The sequence below is a fragment of the Prionailurus viverrinus genome, chromosome B4 (assembly GCF_022837055.1).
Source record: "Prionailurus viverrinus isolate Anna chromosome B4, UM_Priviv_1.0, whole genome shotgun sequence".
Taxonomy (NCBI): domain Eukaryota; kingdom Metazoa; phylum Chordata; class Mammalia; order Carnivora; family Felidae; genus Prionailurus; species Prionailurus viverrinus.
Window position 1 is genome coordinate 11,588,467 of NC_062567.1, and position 18,011 is coordinate 11,606,477.

Below are 18,011 nucleotides of genomic sequence, written 5' to 3' on the forward strand. Positions count from 1 at the left end.
TGCAGATGATCTGCATGTCAAGTCGCACGTTTTCATCTGGCCTAACTTTCAATCCTTTCTGATTTCATGATCCAGTCCTTCATTGCTGGATGCTTGGATAGTGTCTAATCTTTCACTATGAGAAACAGTGCTCTACCAAACAAAGCAGCACATGGAATTTCACACATGTGCAGTTTTATCTGTAGGAGACAGCACGGAGTAGGATTGCTGGGTCAGAGGAAGAATGCACTTGTAATTCTGGTTGATACTGGCAGACTCTTGTGTTATGTTTATTTAGCCTATTCAGAACATTATTTCTTAAAAACGCTTTCCTTTTTATAATGTATCACCGGTAAAGCCTTAGAACTATAATTAACTTTGTACTGAAGCTAGGATCCTAGTGTCAGCTCTCAGATTTAGGGAGCAATTACTAACACTGGGGCTATTATTATTATTCCCTAGCTGCTTTTATCACATCCAAACCGTAAGTGTAAAAGTCGCTGCGTGTATTTCACTGTAAGCTTTAGTTTCCTTAACTATTTTTTTAAGTTTATTTTTTTTCTTTTTAAAATTTTTTTAAATTTCATTTTCTTAATTTACATCCACATTTTTTAGCATATAGTGCAACAATGATTTCAGGGATTAAGATTCCTTAATGCCCCTTACCCACTTAGCCCATCCCCCCCTCCCACAATCCCTCCAGTAACCCTATTTGTTCTCCATATTTAAGAGTCTCTTAGGTTTTGTCCCCCCGTTTTTATTTTTGCTTCCCTTCCCTTGTGTTCATCTGTTCTGTGTCTTAAAGTCCTCATATGAGTGAAGTCATGATATTTGTCTCTCTCTAATTTTGCTTAGCATAATATCCTCGAGTTCCACCCACATAGTTGCAAATGGCAAGATTTCATTCTTTTGGATTAATACTCCATTGTATATATATACCACATCTTCTTTATCCATTCATCCATTGATGGACATTTGGGTTTTTTCCATACTTTGGCTATTGTTGATAGTGCTGCTATAAACATTGGGGTGCATGTGTCCCTTCAAAACAGCATCCCTGTATCCCTTGGATAAATACCTAATAGTGTAATTGCTGGGTCATAGGGTAGTTCTATTTTTAATTTTTTGAGGAACCTCCATACTGTTTTCCAGAGTGGCTGCACCAGCTTGAATTCCCACCAACAACGCAAAAGAGATCTCTCTCTCTGCATTCTCACCAACATCTGTTGTTGCCTGAGTTGTTAATGTTAGCCATTCTGACAGGTGTGAGGTGGTATCTCATTGTGGTTTTGATTTGTATTTCCTGGATGATGAGTGATGTGGAGCATTTTTTCAAGTGTCTGTTAACCATCTGGATGTCTTCTTTGGAGAAATGTCTATTCATGTCTTTTGCCCATTTTTTCACTGGATTGTTTGTTTTCTGGGTGTTGAGTTTGAGAAGTTCTTTATAGATTTGGATACTAACCCTTTATCTGATATGTCATCTGCAAATATCTTCTCCCATTCTGTCGGATGCCGTTTAATTTTGCTGTTTCCTTTGCTGTGCAGAAGCTTTTTATTTTGACGAGGCCCCATTAGTTCATTTTTGCTTTTGTTTCCCTTGCCCCTGGAGACGTGCTGAGTAAGAAGTTGCTGCGGCCGAGATCAGAGAGGTTTTTGCTTGCTTTCTCCTGGAGGATTTTGATAGTTTCCTGTCTTACATTGAGGTCTTTCATCCATTTCGAGATTATTTTTGTGTATGGTGTAAGACAGTGGTCCACGTTCATTCTTCTGCATGTCACCGTCCAGTTTTCCCAGCACCACTTGCTGAAGAGACTGTCTTTATTCCATTGGATATTCTTTCCTGCTTTGTCAAAGATTAGTTGGCCACATGTTTGTAGGTCCACTTCTGGGTTCTCTATTCTGTTCCATTAATCTGAGTGTCTCTTTTTGTGCCATGCTTAACTATTTCTAACCCTTCTTTTCTTTTTCAGTTCTTCCCTTTGGAACAGCTGCTGGAATCCGGGGATTCTTCAATGAAATTCTGGCTAAGGAGAAAGTACAGCTCCAGATGAGATTTTATCCAAACATAAACTTGTACGGGCCCAAGATGAGGATACAGTCCTTAAGTTTCTCTTAACCATCTGCTGCATTTCAACCTTTGTTACTAGTAAGTGATGAGGAAAAACTTAAAACGAGGGTTAAAACAGGACTTTGGATTTTCTAAATATAAGTATGATCTAAACAGAGGGAAAGGAAATACTCTTTTTCTTGGTCAATACGTAAACTTTTTAGAGAAGAGGTGGCAGAGAATACATCTGAAGCATTATTTTAATACTCTTAATAAGTGAAGTTTTGGGAAATTACTACTGTTTAGTTACACTAACAAGGAAGATTCTGGTTTCAGCCACAGACAAAAGTTTACATCCAATCCTCTGCATTCAAGATATCAGAAAATGCAGAAGCATAAAAGAATTAGAAGCGAACCACCTGATACCTTATCTCTAAGTTCCAAGCGCGACAAATGAAAAATATACTATGCTAATGTCAAAAAGATTTAAAACAGGCTTAATGAAAAGCGTGCTGCCTTATCTCTTGCCTTTGGTTATGAACATACAAACCACGTAGGCTTCAGAAAACGTATTATTCTTGTTTGAATAGGCTATATATATGCTGGCCTGATACAGAAGATCATCTCAAGCTTGGGCACAACTCCCAGCGTCCTCTGGTTTAACAAATGTTCACTTAGAACAGGGGCTGGTGGTATACTTTTTCTCTAATGGGCCAGAGAGTACATATACCAGGTCTTGCAGGCCATGTGATCTCAGCAGCAAGACAGCACAGTTAATACATAAACAAATGAGCATGGATATGTTCCAGTAAATATTTTACAAAAATAGCTCATGGCTTGATTTGCCCTGTGGGCCAGTTTGCTAACCCATGATGTATTATTTCCTCAAATGCACTGACGCTTATTAAATACGCCTTCTTTCCAACACATCTGGGGGTATAAAGAAGTCTTAGTACCTTAATGGGTTTCATAAAGAAGATAATTCTGGCTCTCATCTGAAAGAGAAAAGAGGGTAGGGAACCCTTGCTGGGAGGAATTAAGAGCCATGGCTGGGGGACTAGAACTGTGAGAAGAGCAGTAGTCAGCAAGGGAAGTCAGCTGTGGTGGAAGAATGAACATCAGGAGTTAGGAGGTGATGGTTACATATCCAGGTAGAGCACATGGCGTTCCCACAATGCTTAGCACACATGGAACACTTAGTGTTGCGAACAGGCCAGTGGAAGCCGGACGCGGGCACTAGACGAGACAGGGTTGCAGAGCCTACGAGATGAGGCACTGGAACGGATGACAGGCAGTTACTTCAAACATGTCACAGGAGAGGATGGCCAAAAAGGAATTTAGACTGTTCATTGTTTGAAGTTTCTAAGTTGAACCAAGTAGCTCAAAACCCTGTATATGAGCAAACAGCCGATGTGTCAACCACCTAAACACAAATTCTTTTTCTCCTCCCAAAACACGGCCCAGTGGCACGGGCTGTGATACACTAATAGTGATACACTAATAGCTAATTTGCTAAACTCCTTAGAAATTAATTGTTCTTAATCATACCACTCATTTTAAGATGTGTTTATGCCAAAGGGAGAAGAGAAAAAGGAAAAGAAAACAAAGGCCAAAGCAAAAAAAAGTGAATTCTAATGAAAACATTCCAAATGTTTTCATCCACAGATCAAAGCCAGTATGGTCTTCTGAACTGATTACTGGCTGGCTTATTTTGAGTATTTACAATGAGTTTTAGATTATTATAGAAAGCCATCTCTTAGTTAACACGTGCTTAAATTTACAGAATGTTTAAATGTTTATAGATGAAACCTGGAAAAGTTACAAAACCACCTATTCCCATTCAAGTGTTTCATACTGAACTCTCTTTAACTTTCTAATTTGGTTTAAAATGACAAATTCCAACACTAATCTCAACCAATTTCTTTAACTTAAATACATCTGAACAAGGTTCTAGTTTAAACATCTGTAACAGAATGATCCAAGTCGTAAATTTGGTAATATATTAATGTCAAATGTATTTCATATTTGCATAGCAAGTTTGGCAAATGAAGAATTCTGTTCAACTGAGGAAGACTCCTTTACCATCTTAAGGCAAAATATTTTAGCAAGAGATAGAACTGATGTGTTTTTCTCACTGAACATAAAGGATGAAGTAAAATGGAACTCCGATGTAATAAATAACTGTGTCTAAGTATGAGGAATAATAAGAGAACATTACCCTTCAGATTTCCATTTTCAAGACTTAATATAGCAATAGCTTTTAGATTACATATTTAGTATATTCTTTGCATATAACTATCCACACCTCCATAATGTTTTGAACACTGTCCAGCCTGTTAAATGGTAAAGAAAGAGGTAGTCTGTACATTTAAGGTGACCACCTAGTGGGAGGAAGAAAAATGTGCTACTATATGCTTATTTTGGTGAACAGTATTAAAACTGTCTTAAGAAAATTACACTGCAAAACAAAATTCAAATATACACCCCCCCCCGCCAGAAAACCAATGAGTTATAGATTCCAATGATGTAATTCCAAGTTATCCAAATCAGCAAGTATACCTGTAGACATTTTTTCCTTCGCCCCTAAATGCATTAAGTAGGACAAAATACCGAGTTGTACTGCATCTGAAACTCTTTTAGGTGCCCCTCATTGGGAAAAGATAGAAAACCTAACAGTCAAATATTTAAATATTGTTTTAGTTATTTAAACTCTGATTTACCATCAAAATTATTTTTACTCTAAAAGTAGTTCTCCACATTGGTCATATATAATTGGATGCTTTTATCAGAGCAGAGGAATTTTAGAACAATTTCTGTTTAGCCAATTTACTGGGCAACTGGGATTGCTACACAATATAGCTTTTAAAATGATCTGTCCTCAACCAACTTGCCTTAATTGGCAAAGTGCTACTGAAGAGAAGGGGGAAAAAGGCAAGCTGTTAAGGGACTATCTAATATCCTATAGTCACGAAACAAATATCTCTTTTCACGTAGTTCTGCCTACACTGTTACTATAATTATTTGGTGTTCACCATAAACCTTTTAAAATGTAACATTAGCTATCCTTCTAAACAGCCAGTGAAATATAAGGCAGGCCTATGTTCAGTTCATTGGCTAGGTGTAAGTAGCTCATTACTGAAAAGGTCTCTAAAGTTTATTCATTATGGCTTTCATCATTATCAAGAGCAATCTCTTGTCCTAAGTAATCAAAGAACTTCTGAGAGTTTTACCTAACTTCAGGAATGATCACACATATAAAGTACAATTTAGCTCCCAGACAGCATTTTATAGTGCTATGAAGATCCCTTCAAAAGAAAAAAAGTTAACTGGTATAGAACATACCTTTAAACTGTAAGTAATGTTTGCTTTAAAATCACTTTATGTTTCATATGCACTCTTAAACTCATTATACTTCTGAAAATATTTTGGGGGTTACTATGAAACATTTTAAATCAATAACCAAATGCTATTAAATATGTAACAGTTTTCAGTGCCAATGTTAGAAACAATTCAGGTAATGCCACGTCAGCTGAAAGTAGCTAGGACAGTGGTCTTTTTTCTTTACTCTTCCATTATTTCCCCCCAAATGTGCAAAAGCCCTTGGCTATCTCCACAGCAGCCCACGGCTGTGCAGCACTGATTTGTGCTGCGCTGGCAGCAAAGTCAGGGAAGGAAACATAAGAAAAGCCCTTCAAGGCTCCTTCTCCAAGAAAAACCAAACAAACTTTAAATGTGCAAGTTGAAATAAGGCAGTAGGAGGAAGTCTCCAATAGGTATGATCATCGTCGTTACTATTATTAACACTAGTCAAGGGGCTTCTTTTTCTCCCTTTCATCGTAACTATACAACTCACCTTAAAAATCCTTCCAACCTTTCTCAATTGGTTTCTGCCGGAGAATTCACCTCTAAGACCTAAGGCATCTACTCTATGCAACCAGAATCATGTTCAGTGTTCTGTTGCTTATGTGAAGAACTGTGCAGAGAAGAGCTGTTAGCCTTTTAATTACTGATTTTCATTAAGAAAACAGCTAACATAAGCCATTACTCTCTAGGCACATGATACTTCCATAACTCAAGAAAACTGACTCCCTAACTTATTTACATGGCTGAAGTTAATATTCACTGATCAGCTGGATAAAATCAAATACGTTGTTAAAAAGTTCCTCCTGATTTCTAAGTAAAGACTCTATATCAATTGAATCAATTTAAACTGTTAAATCACCTGGACACAAGAGTAACTGATTTATGGTGGTAGAAGAGGTTGTTCTCACACTCTTGCCCCTCCGGGCCTTGTAAGAGGATTATTTATCACTGCCTGTGGCTAGAGGACACAAAGTACCTCTCTGGTAGGGGTCTACTTCCTACCCTCACGGACATCAGGTTTGGCCAGAGAAATGAAAGCAGAAGTGACATCACGCTAGCTCCCAGAAGAAGCTTTAAGCGCCACCTGCGTTTTTGCCAAGTGTCTCTGTTCTCCCTCTGCCAAGAGAAGTGCACAATCCTATGGGCTGCTCCTTCAGTCCAGATCTTAGAATGAAGAAGGCACATGGAACGCACCTGCAGCCAACATGTAAAAGTAAGAAAGAAATTAGCTTTTGTGTGTGTTTGGGGAGAAGGGGTATGGTGGCAGTGGTGTACCCAGTATATGCAAATACAGGGTGCACGGTCTGGAGAGGATTTAAATGTAACAAAACGGACGCCGTCTTAATGCTTTTTATCACCAACACATGCAGGCAAATCTGAACAATTCCAGTGGCAGACATCCCTCCTACCTGGGGTAGACTGCACTCCTTCTCGAATACTGAATAAATCACTTAAATTGCAGGGTCTTTGCTTCAGGGAGCTGGCATGAGGAATTAAAACCTAATATTCCGCCCAGGGTTTCACTTTGCTTGTGCCCCACGTGTATTTGCTTTTCCTATTCATAGGTGGCTACCTTTTCCTCTCGTCTTTCCCTTCGTGTTTACCCACTAACAATTTTGATAATATGAACTGTATAAAGGGGTCACAGTACTCAAAGTTCTAATATTCTTCAGTTTTATCACAACTTTAGAGAAACATTCTTAATCTTCATTATGAAAGTTGTTCTACTTCCATGAACATGCCTTACATTCATGCCTTGGGTATTCAGGTTAAGCCTTTCATATCAAGATAAGCATGCAAACATAGTATACCAAAGATGGTGTGGAAATAAATGATTATTCCAGCCGGTCCTGTATCTGATCCCAGCCTTTACTTCCTTCTTAATCTTCCAGCGCAACTAGTCTGGTTCGGCCATCCTGAACCCATTACTATTCCCCAAATATAGCATGGACTGTCGTCACCTCCCTCATCTCTTGTGTTTCTGCTTAATCTTTTCTCCAAACCTAGAACATAGCCCTCATTTCATATTAAGTCAAAAACTTATGTCCTTTAATTCATGTATCATATCCTCTGTACCTCTCCCCTCTTCCAGTCTCTATTCCACTCTTGTATAATTATTTGCTTTTTGTATACCTAAGGGACAGAAGTCGTTAAAAGCTAAGGAGTCAGAAGATTTGAGTTTGAATCCTGGCTTTGGTGCTCACTAGCATTTAACTTTGGAGTTGTTATTTTTCACTGGCCCCAGACTATAAAATGTTGACGAAAAATGGTACTTACCTCACAGGGGTGAACTGAGGATTACACGAATGCATGTAAGACGGTTAGCGTAATACCTGGCACAGGCAATGCTCAGTAAATGTAAAGAGAAAACTACTACAATGCGTTCTTTATTAATCTTTGCATTTCAACAGTACTTAGTGCAATATAGGTAATGTAGCTATATTGGGTCCTGTGGGAAAACAGATAAATCTCAGGTAGTATCAGTGATCACAAGAAGGTAGAAAGCTGGAAGAAAATACAGGAGCAACAAGGGAGAAAGAGAAACAGGAGTCCCAACACTGAAGATTTCAAGCCTGGACCATGAATAATGAGCAGGATTTTAATCACATTCTAGGCAGAGGGTAACATAAATAAAAGAAACATAAACAAAATCATAAACTTGTTAACACCATCATACATAAATACATAAGACCTTTTGCTCCATTCTATCAAGTCTATTTATTATAATTATTTTCATGAATTATAAATAAACACCTAGAAGTGTATCAATGCTGATTCTAATTAAAACCTATAGACTTTGGGGCGCATGGGTGGCTCAGTTGGTTGAGTGTCTGACTTTGGCTCAGTTCATGATCTCCCGGTTCGTGAGTGTGAGCCCTGCATCGGGCTCTGTGCTGACAGCTCGGAGCCTGGAGCCTGCTTTGGATTCTGTGTCTCCCTCTCTCTCTATCCCCCTGTCCCCTGCTGCTCGCGCTCTGTCTCTCTCTCTCTCTCTCAAAAATAAACATTAAAAAAAATTTAAAAAAACAAAACAAAACATAGACTTAACTGATGACCAAACTCCTTTAGGCCTTTCTATCAATGATATTTTATCTTATTTGGACAACTATTTGGGTTCTAATGTAATAAAAAAATTATTAGAAACTAATTGAAAGGGAAAGAGGGACTGCTTTCAGTCAGCAAGTTGACATGACTGAGATAAAAAGGAAATTCCTAAAAATTATAAAAACCAGACACAGGAACAGCTGCATAAGGGCATTCAGAGTAGTAGGAAAGAGAACATAAGAGCAATTTAATTGTCACTTTTAGGAGGTAAAAATATTTATGATGCATTTTCAAAGAGTTCTGAAAAAAGTCAGGTACAAAACAGAAGCTTTATCATGATGGCACAATCGCTGGCATAACCCTACAGATTAGCTGATGAGGGCTAGCTCAAAGGGTGTTTGTTAAGCAGCCAGGAAACAGTTTGTGGTTAAAGATGCATAGTTTTTCAATAATTCACATAACTAAAAATTGTTAATTCATGTAGACTTCTACCCAAACTTTCCAAGTTGTTGAAATAACAGATGCTATTCTTATGTTTGAAGATAGTTGTTAAAAGTCACATGACAAGTTATGACCTTAACTATAAAAATAAGTAGGTCTTAAATCCATTTTCTTTCTGCAGTAGAGAAGGCAGGGCATTGAAACCTAAGCACAAATTCACAAAGTTACTTAAGATAAATGGATAGGGTGGGGTGCCTCGCTGGCATGTGACTTGATCTCTGGTTTTTGTTTTTTGTTTTTTTTTGAGTTTCAGTCCCACACTGGGTGGAGATTACTTAAAAATCTTAAAAAGCAAAAAAAAAAACCAAAAAAACAAAAACGGATACATGGATGGGATGGCGAAACTGCTTTAATATATATAACAAAACCCCAACTATAACATTTTATGTGTTACAGAATGTCCAACTGTGAATTAACTGCATTCCAAGTTCCAGGACTTTGACTCAACAATGAAAGATACACAGAGGTGAATTTCTCTATAGCAAAGTCTATAAAGTGTTGTTTTACTATTTTCCCTTAAAATTATGTTTATTACATGTAGAGAAATGTATTATTGGCGAAGTAGAGCTGTCCAATTTTTAAATACCTAAAACAAGAAATCTAACACTCAACTGTAGTAGTTGTCCTAATGTTACACCAAAGAACAAACACACAAAAGGAGCTAACTCTATAAAAAGAATTCTAAACAGTCTCCCAGTAACAGATACTACAGTAAGAGCAGTAGGCTCATGGAGGAACAGTTACATGTTTTGTTTCTCCTTCGCATTAAATTCAGTTTCTTTATATATTCTGAGCTGAAACAGTAATGTGTTTTCATGTGTTCTTACTAAAAGGAAAACTGCTTTATCACAGGAAAGGTCAAAGGTGATACTCTACACATACAAAGAGACCTTTTTATAACCACAAAAGAGGACAGAAAGGGATGTAAAACTCATCTCTCCAACTTCAAAAGAAAGTATGAAATGGATTACCAAGGAAATTAGTCACTGATCTTCCAAAGATGAAACTAGATGTTATAGGTAGGTTCCAGCTATTTTTATATTGAACCAGCAGCTATCATCCCACACCGAGGTTGAAATGTACAATAAAAACAAAAGAGACAAACTTATTTTGTCTACTATTTTATACACAATTTTAATAAAATTAAAAGTATCGTATTTTCAAATGTAAAACCCTTGCTTTCAAATTTGCTTTGAAAACTAACTTCATAATTGCAATTCAAGAGGAAATTATGAAAATGATCCCAAAATTTTAATCTTAAAGCCAAAATATAAAAAAGAAAAAGAATCAAAGGGAAAAATGATGGTTGGAGAGAAGGAAAAGATGGGAGGAGAAATGCTCAAATACTGACTGTGTCAGGTAGTATTTGGGCATTTAAATTATATGTTTCAGAATGAAAAGAACTGACTCCTAAAAGACGATTTAACATATTACAAAACAAATGTTACATAGCCTTGTTTTAATAATAAGAGCTCTTTTTTAAAAAAATTAAATATAGGTTCTAAATTCTTGAAGCACGTGCAAAGTCTTTTACCTGTTCAGTAAGTTTGCAAGTTTTAAGCTTATCAAAAGTACCATGGCACTAGAATTTAAAAAAAAAAAAAAAAATTACACTGGTATGATGATTTTTAACATATTATCCATACCTACAAGGCCTGCTTCCTCACAATGTACAGAAAACTTTATTCTGTTATGGCTCAGATGACTTGTTTGGAGAATTCTCCACCCTACTTAACGGAAATTAAGTTTCCTTCTTTGAAGAAGTCCCTTTACCTACTGCAGTTAGCTCACCCACATCCCCTTTTCCCAGGGTTCTGTGGGACTCCTGCTGCTTGATGACTAGGTTCCTGTAAGATCCCTGCAGTCAGGCTATGTGCTCTTCCCTCTTAGTATAAAACTCCCACTTACACAGGATTGCTTCCATGTATGTTTTGCAACCACATTCTCTAAGATACATCAAATAATACAAGATCATTTTTGTTGTTTCTCAGACATAGATAAGAAAGGTCACTTTTTCTATGTCAGATGGAAGAGTACGATGACTTATAAAATGTGGGAGATAAATTTAAAAACTTAAATGATATTAAAAAGATAGTTATAATCAATCTGAAGTTTTAACAACCTGCTCATAAAAGTCAATTATTAAATTTATTTTTACCACTGATTTTTAAATAAAATTGAATTGTGAAAAATCTCTTCTAATCCCACAAAATGTATTGAACGAATCTCTCCATGGGTCAGGAAAAGGGCTCCGATAAAATTTTAAAAAAGTTAAATTCTGGGCCACTGGACATCTCCAATATGAAGGGATAACTTTATTAAGTAAATAGTTTGGCACTCAAATTTATAATGACAAATTGTACACCTCTTTTAAAATAAATTAATATATGTAAGAGTCCTAAAAGTAAGCTATTCATCTCAAAAGGCAAAACCAAAACAGACAGTTAAGAAGTTATCTCACTGAACAGGAACAATTTTCTCACTCATCCTCAAACTATGAACATAAATTTTAAATATGATAGAGGATATGTGACGATGCTTATTTATAAATACTCATCAAAGCTGTTTTTATTCACTAATCTGGAGAAAGAATCTGCATAGGTGTGTGTATTTAAGTTGATCAGCTAGGAGAGCAGAAGCAAGTTCTTCTGTTTTAGTTTCCATATAGTTAATGCACACACTAACCGTTATTTCTTGGATTTACAAGCTTACGGATATGTTGAATTCTTATGATCAAAGACAACTTAGCATTCCTACGTCCCCATCTCCTTCCGTGTTCGAATCCCAACACAGCTGTATCACAATTTCTGGTGAGACAGATCTTCAGTGTTTTCTGCATGCAATCATTTGTTCAACAAAAGTTTACTGAGCACCAACACTGTGTCTGGCCCTGTTCTAGGTACTGGAAAACAGCAGGAGATAAAACAGACAAAATTCCTGCCTTCAGAGAGCTTACTAGTGAGAAAGATAGATAATATATAAAACAAGTAAAATATATAGTATGTGCCTAAAACCAGAATATATTAAGAACTCTTGCAATTCAATGAAAAGACCAACAACCCAATTCAAAAACAGGCAAAGGACTTGAACAGACATTTCTCCAAAGAATATATACAAAAGGCCAAAAAGTCTATTTAAAAAAAGATCAACGTTATTAGTCACTAATTAGGGAAATGCAAATCAAAGTCACAATGACTACTCGACACTCACTAGGACGGTTATAATAATAATAATAAAGAGGAAAATAACATGTGTTGGCAAAGACGTACAAGAACTTGGAAGCTCGTACGCTGCTGGCTGGGATGCAAAATGGTGTAGCTGCTGTGGAAACAGGCAGTTTCCCAAAATGCTAACCAGAGAATTACAATATGATCCAGTCATTCCGGTTCTAGGTATTTACCAAACAGAACTGAAAACAGGGATTCAAACAAGTTCCTGTAGAGGAACCTTCACTGCAGCATCATCCACGAGAGTCAAAGTCTGTTGTCTGCAGAGAACAGAGTGTCATTTAGCCACGGGATGGAAGCAGTGAGGATACAGTCTACAAGGAGGCTGCATTTCAAAAACATTACACTCAGTGGGAGGATCCCCAACAGAAGGCCACATGTATGATTCCATCCACACGAAATATCCCGTATAGGTAAATTCTCAGCCACTGAAAGCAAATGGGTGGCTCCTGGGGCTCTGGAGAGAACGAATGGGAGTCCATGCTTAATGGCTATGCCATTTTATCTTGGAGCAATGGAAATGTTTTGGACCTAGTTATAGGCAGTGGTTGTACAACGCTCTGAACGTACTGAAAGCCACTAAATTGTTCACGTGAGAAGGGTTAATTATGTTGTATGAATTTCACCTCAATTAAAGTGGATCTATATCTAGGTGTGAGAGAGAGAATGTCAACGAAAAGGGGGGAAGAGCAAGGGGCAGAGAGCCAGGGCAGGCCTTCCTAAGGAGACGACATGTGAATACCAACCTGGAGGAAGAAGAGAATCCTTCACACAGGCAGCTGAGGCGAAGGCAACAGCAAGTGCAAAGGGCTCGCTGCATTTCGGAGCCACGGCAAAGCTCGGTGAGGAGGCCAAGCACGACAGGAGGGGATCAGTAGGAAATGCGATTAGAGGGGCAACAGGGAATCAGCTGAGGTGAGGTGGGCCGCTAAGTTATTCTAAGGACTTTGGCCTTTACGCTGAGCACAGGGGAGCCTATGTAGGGTTTTGAGCACAAGCATAACATGAAGTAACTTACATTTTAACAGGGTCATTTTAGTTGCTGAACTGAGAAGATCCTACAGCTCCTCGAAGGGCAACGACAGAGTCATCAGTTAGGAAGCTACTGCCAACCATCTAGGAGAGAGATTTCTCCAATTTGTCTTTCAGTTCCTTATTAGTCCTTCAAATATTCTTTTCTCACAGCCTCCAGAGTTTCATGGATATAGTAACTTCTTTGACAGTTTTTGGTTTTTTGAAATTTTTTTTTTGATCCCTACACTGCCCTACACCAACTCCATTTTTTTTTTTTTCTTCTTCTTCTTTAATTTATCTTGAGTTCCTTTCTCCCTATTGCTCTGATTTCTGTTTTCCATGTAAGCATTTCAAGCACTGTCCATGTGGGCAGGACTTGTAAACCTCACTGTGGGGTTATCTGGCCGGGCTGTCTCACTGAGATACCGCAAACTGCAGTATCCGTCTTTCCTCTTGACTGGGTCAACTGGCCCAACAAAAAATACATTGCTTTAACCACGAGTGGGTGCATTCAACAATGCAAAGCTGCTGGGCTCTTTCTGAGGCTCTAAGATTAATCACTAAGAACACTCATCTCATTAGCTTTCTCCACCCTTCGTCTATCCAATCCAATCTGCCACCAAGCCTGTCAGTTTAACTCAGGAATGGCTCTCTCAAATTTATGCACCTCCATCCATGTCTACCGTCATGACCCTGGCCAAACCACATTCCCTGCTTACTGGAAATACCACAGACGTCCTCCCTACCCACTCCCTAGGCTATGTCTCTTTTCCACAATTAGCCACAGTCATCTTTCCAAGATGCAAATTTAATCCTGTTTCTTTTCTTCCTACCCCACCCCTCCACAACTATTCCCACCACCTACTTTTAACAAGTCTATTGGTTGTCATTACTCTGAACGGACTTCCTAAGTCAAAGACCTGCTTTTGCAGCCTCATCGTAGCCCTTGCCCCTCAAATTCTCCGTGCTCCCGCTCTTCTTCTTCAGTTGGTTCCCACCATAGTCTTGTACTCCGACTATCTCCTGTCCAGGGAAAGCTCTTTTCTCCTCTTCCCACAGTCTAATCTTACTAAGGCCTCAGAGTGCTCATCTGAGAGACACATCAGTTCTTCAAGGAAACGTTCCTAATTTCCAATACTAAGATAAATTCTTACAGTTTATACACCTGTGCTTTGTCAGCCCTCATCATAGTTGTAACTGTTATAATTCTATTAAGTGTGATTCTTTGATTAATGCCCCCCCCCCCCCCCATTAGAATGTACACCTCTGGAAGAACAGGAGCACATCTATTTTTGGTCACCACTGTTTGCAGCACCTGGTGCGATGCTGGGCACATACTATATGCCCAGTAAATATCTGACCAATGAGTACACACACGAATGATGACTGCTGCAACTCTTACTACCTCTGGTGTGTCACCTCAAGAATTATACTGCTTTTCAAAGGCATTTTCAAATGCTAAATTACAGATTACTTTGAAGATTGTGACCTTAAAACACACTTTTTTACTTAATCATAATCAGCACAAAGAAGCCAGCATGTGAAATACACATCCATACAATCCTATGAGTTTTACAGAAAAAGACACCAACATTTACATTAAGCTGCTGTTATAGGCCATAGAACATAAAGTGAATGACCCCCCCCAAAACAAACCCAAACTCAAAAATAAATAACAAACCCTAAATTACTTTTTGAGTAACAAAAACAAAGCCAAAATTACCTGTTCAAATATAGAAATATCTAAGAAAGAATGATCAAATCATAGATCTTATAAAAAACAGAATTTACAGTATTTTCTATATGGCAAATACTATATAGAAATATTTACTTCTATATAAATATTACTGTACTTAAAATTTTATTTTATTTTTTAAATTTTGTGTAACGTTTATTTTTAGGAGACAGAGAGAAACAGACCACGAGAGCGGGAGGGGCAGAGAGAGGGAGACATGGAATCCGAAGCAGGCACCAGGCTCTGAGCCTGACAGCTGTCAGTGGGGCTTGAACCCATGAACCGTGAGATCATGACCTGAGCTGAAGTCGCTGCTTAACCAACTGAGCCACCCAGGCGCCCTAAAGAATGTTTTTAAACTGGATCTAATAAGTGTAATCAAGTATTAGTGGCCTCATTTCCTACTTCTGTAATCTTCCAGCTTTTATTCCAAAGGGAAAAATTCTTTACTTGCAACTCTTTTTAAAAAAAAAAAACATGTTCAAGCAACCTAAGTTCAGTTGTTTTAAAATACACTGAAAAGTAGGGGCGCCTGGGTGGCTCAGTCGGTTAGGCGTCCTACTTCTGGCTTAGGCCATAATCTCCTGGTTCCGTGGGTTTGAGCCCCAGGTCAGGCTCTGTACTGACAGCTCGGAGCCGGGAGCCTGCTTTTATTCTGTATCTCCCTCTCTCTGCTCTTCCCCTGTTTGCGCTCTCTTTCTCTCAGAAATGAATAAATGTTAAAAAAATTTTTTCTTAAACACAGTGAAAAGGAATTACCCATACTTTTAAGAAGCTTCAGAATGAGTCATGAAAAAGTATTTTTAGAAGATATAAATATCACTGGAACAAGTGTGGAAAATTCATGCAAAGGCTTTATTCACTGAACTAATGAATCCCCTGCACCATGTGCCAGACTATATATCAGATCCAAAGATACAAAGGTAGGTATCAAAAGAATTAGTATAAAATTCAAGACTTCTAAAGGAGAAGTGAGGTGCTTGATATAGGTGATTTTTAAGACCTATTATAGCTGAAGAACCTAAAATCTTACTATAAAATTCTCTCCAATCACTTCATGCGGGTGTGCATTCTCCTATCAGGATTATGAGTAGCTTCCGGGGATGCAAATAAATGAAGACAGATTCAAACACCTTGTCTGACTCAGGAGGTGTACACGGAGCTTGTTTTGCCAGGCCTACAACTGATGTGGCAGGGCTTTCTGTTTCTCTCTATCCTCAAGTCTCTAACTCGACATTTTGTGGCACGTGGCTGAGGCCTACGAGTAAGATGACTGAGAAAGCCCCTGCCCACAAGGGCTCACTGCTGACCACGGAAGACACAGAAACAGGCTTGGGAAGCAAGAACTGTGCACTGCCTGATACGAGCAATTGCACAATGGACCAAACGCTATGGGATAATAGAAAATACCAAGCAGATGGGTAAGAAGTGTATGTTTCATAGAAATGTAGGTATCACTCACTTTCAGGACTCTTCTCAACAGACCTAACATTTAGATGCTTAAATACAAAATGCCTGCATATTTATGTAGCTCGGTTGACATTATTGCTTCTATTTTACCTCCTGTAAAGTCTCTTCTGTTGACAACAAAAATCACTTCTTGAATATCAAACATAAAATTTAAGATTTAAAATATTTTCATCTCATTATCTTTTATATCTGAAACTTTTACTGTTTCATAGGATTTATTACTTTTCCTATGCTAAAAAACAGAGCTGGAGATAAAAATAATAATTGGCTTGAAAATACATTTTTGCAAGTAAATTGGAACTGATTTTCTATTCTGGAAATTCAGAACACTTTACACAAAAATTAGTCAAATGGTGAAATCCTCCCTCTGGAATTAAAAGTTGTTCAGTTTCTGTCATTTACACTGTGCTTGTAACTTCTTCTCTACTTTAGGAGGGAAATAAACAGAAAAAGCTCTCAGACTCAATGTAACCTGTCAGTACTTTTAGTACTGTAGTTCTATAAAAGCCTGTACTTTTAGTTGTATTTCATAGCTTTTTCTGTTTAAGAAAAGTTAAGTATGGATCTTGCTCTAAATCCATTATCTAGATTTTGGCAGCACATTAAAAGTAATACTGTAATAAGGGGCGCCTGGGCGGCTCAGTTGGTTGAGCGTCCAACTTTGGCTCAAGTCATGATCTTGCAGTTCATGAGTTCAAGCCCCGCACAGGGCTCTGTGCTGATAACTCAAGAGCCTGGAGCCTGCTTTGGATTCTGTGTCTCCCTCTCTCTCTGCACTACCCCTCCCCGCCTCGTTTGTGCTCTCTCTCTCTCTCAAAAGTAAATAAACATAAAAAAACTTTAAAAAAAAGTAATACAGTAATAAATGAGGAAATAGAATCCACAAAACTAAGTTTTTGGTACAATTTATACAATTCGTCTTCTTTCAGACACAAATAAAATTACACTAACAAGTACAACCTAAAAAAGTATATGGGGGTAATCAGGAAAGTCCACTAGAAATAAGAAACCTCAAAATACACAATTATATATTTTCACCCTTTCCAACATCAGCAACTGCATCTAGGCACCCCTATGTTTAAGGAATACAGAATAATGAAAATGGCAGTGATGATGGCAACCGCCAATATTTCCTGGGCACATAACTTGCTCTAGGTGCTGCTAAATATCTTATATTTAAGCCTGATGACAATTCTAAGAGTTAGGTATTATCAGAAATCACTATTTTAAAGACATGGGAAAAAGAGGCTGAACGACGTTCAGAAGTGGCAAGGCTGGGATTCAAATGAAGTCTGTCTGACTCCAAAGCTCTTAACCACTCCACTGTGGACATAGAAATACTATAGTTAAAGGCTGAGATTTAGAAACAGGTTTAAGAATTTTAAAATAAACATATTCAAATACATTTAATCTATTTCAATATTGTAACCCCGTATACATTAAAATTATAGGAAATATTACATCTTAAAAGAGAATTTCTATACCACTGAACTATTCATGTATTTAACAATGTTTTCCTAGATGTTGTAACTAAAATTATTTTATATTACGTAAATTAGATTCTTATCCTCTTTACAAAAGAGCAACCTAAAACTTTTAAATTCAGTTATTTTCACCATAACAGAGT

General features: G+C 37.8%; 1 protein-coding gene across 4 annotated transcripts in view; it reads right to left on the minus strand.

Annotated features, from left to right (window-relative positions):
• The window catches only part of MINDY3 (MINDY lysine 48 deubiquitinase 3), a 95,779-nt gene that overhangs the window by 33,770 nt on the left and 43,998 nt on the right, over positions 1 to 18,011 (minus strand). The window lies entirely within an intron of this gene.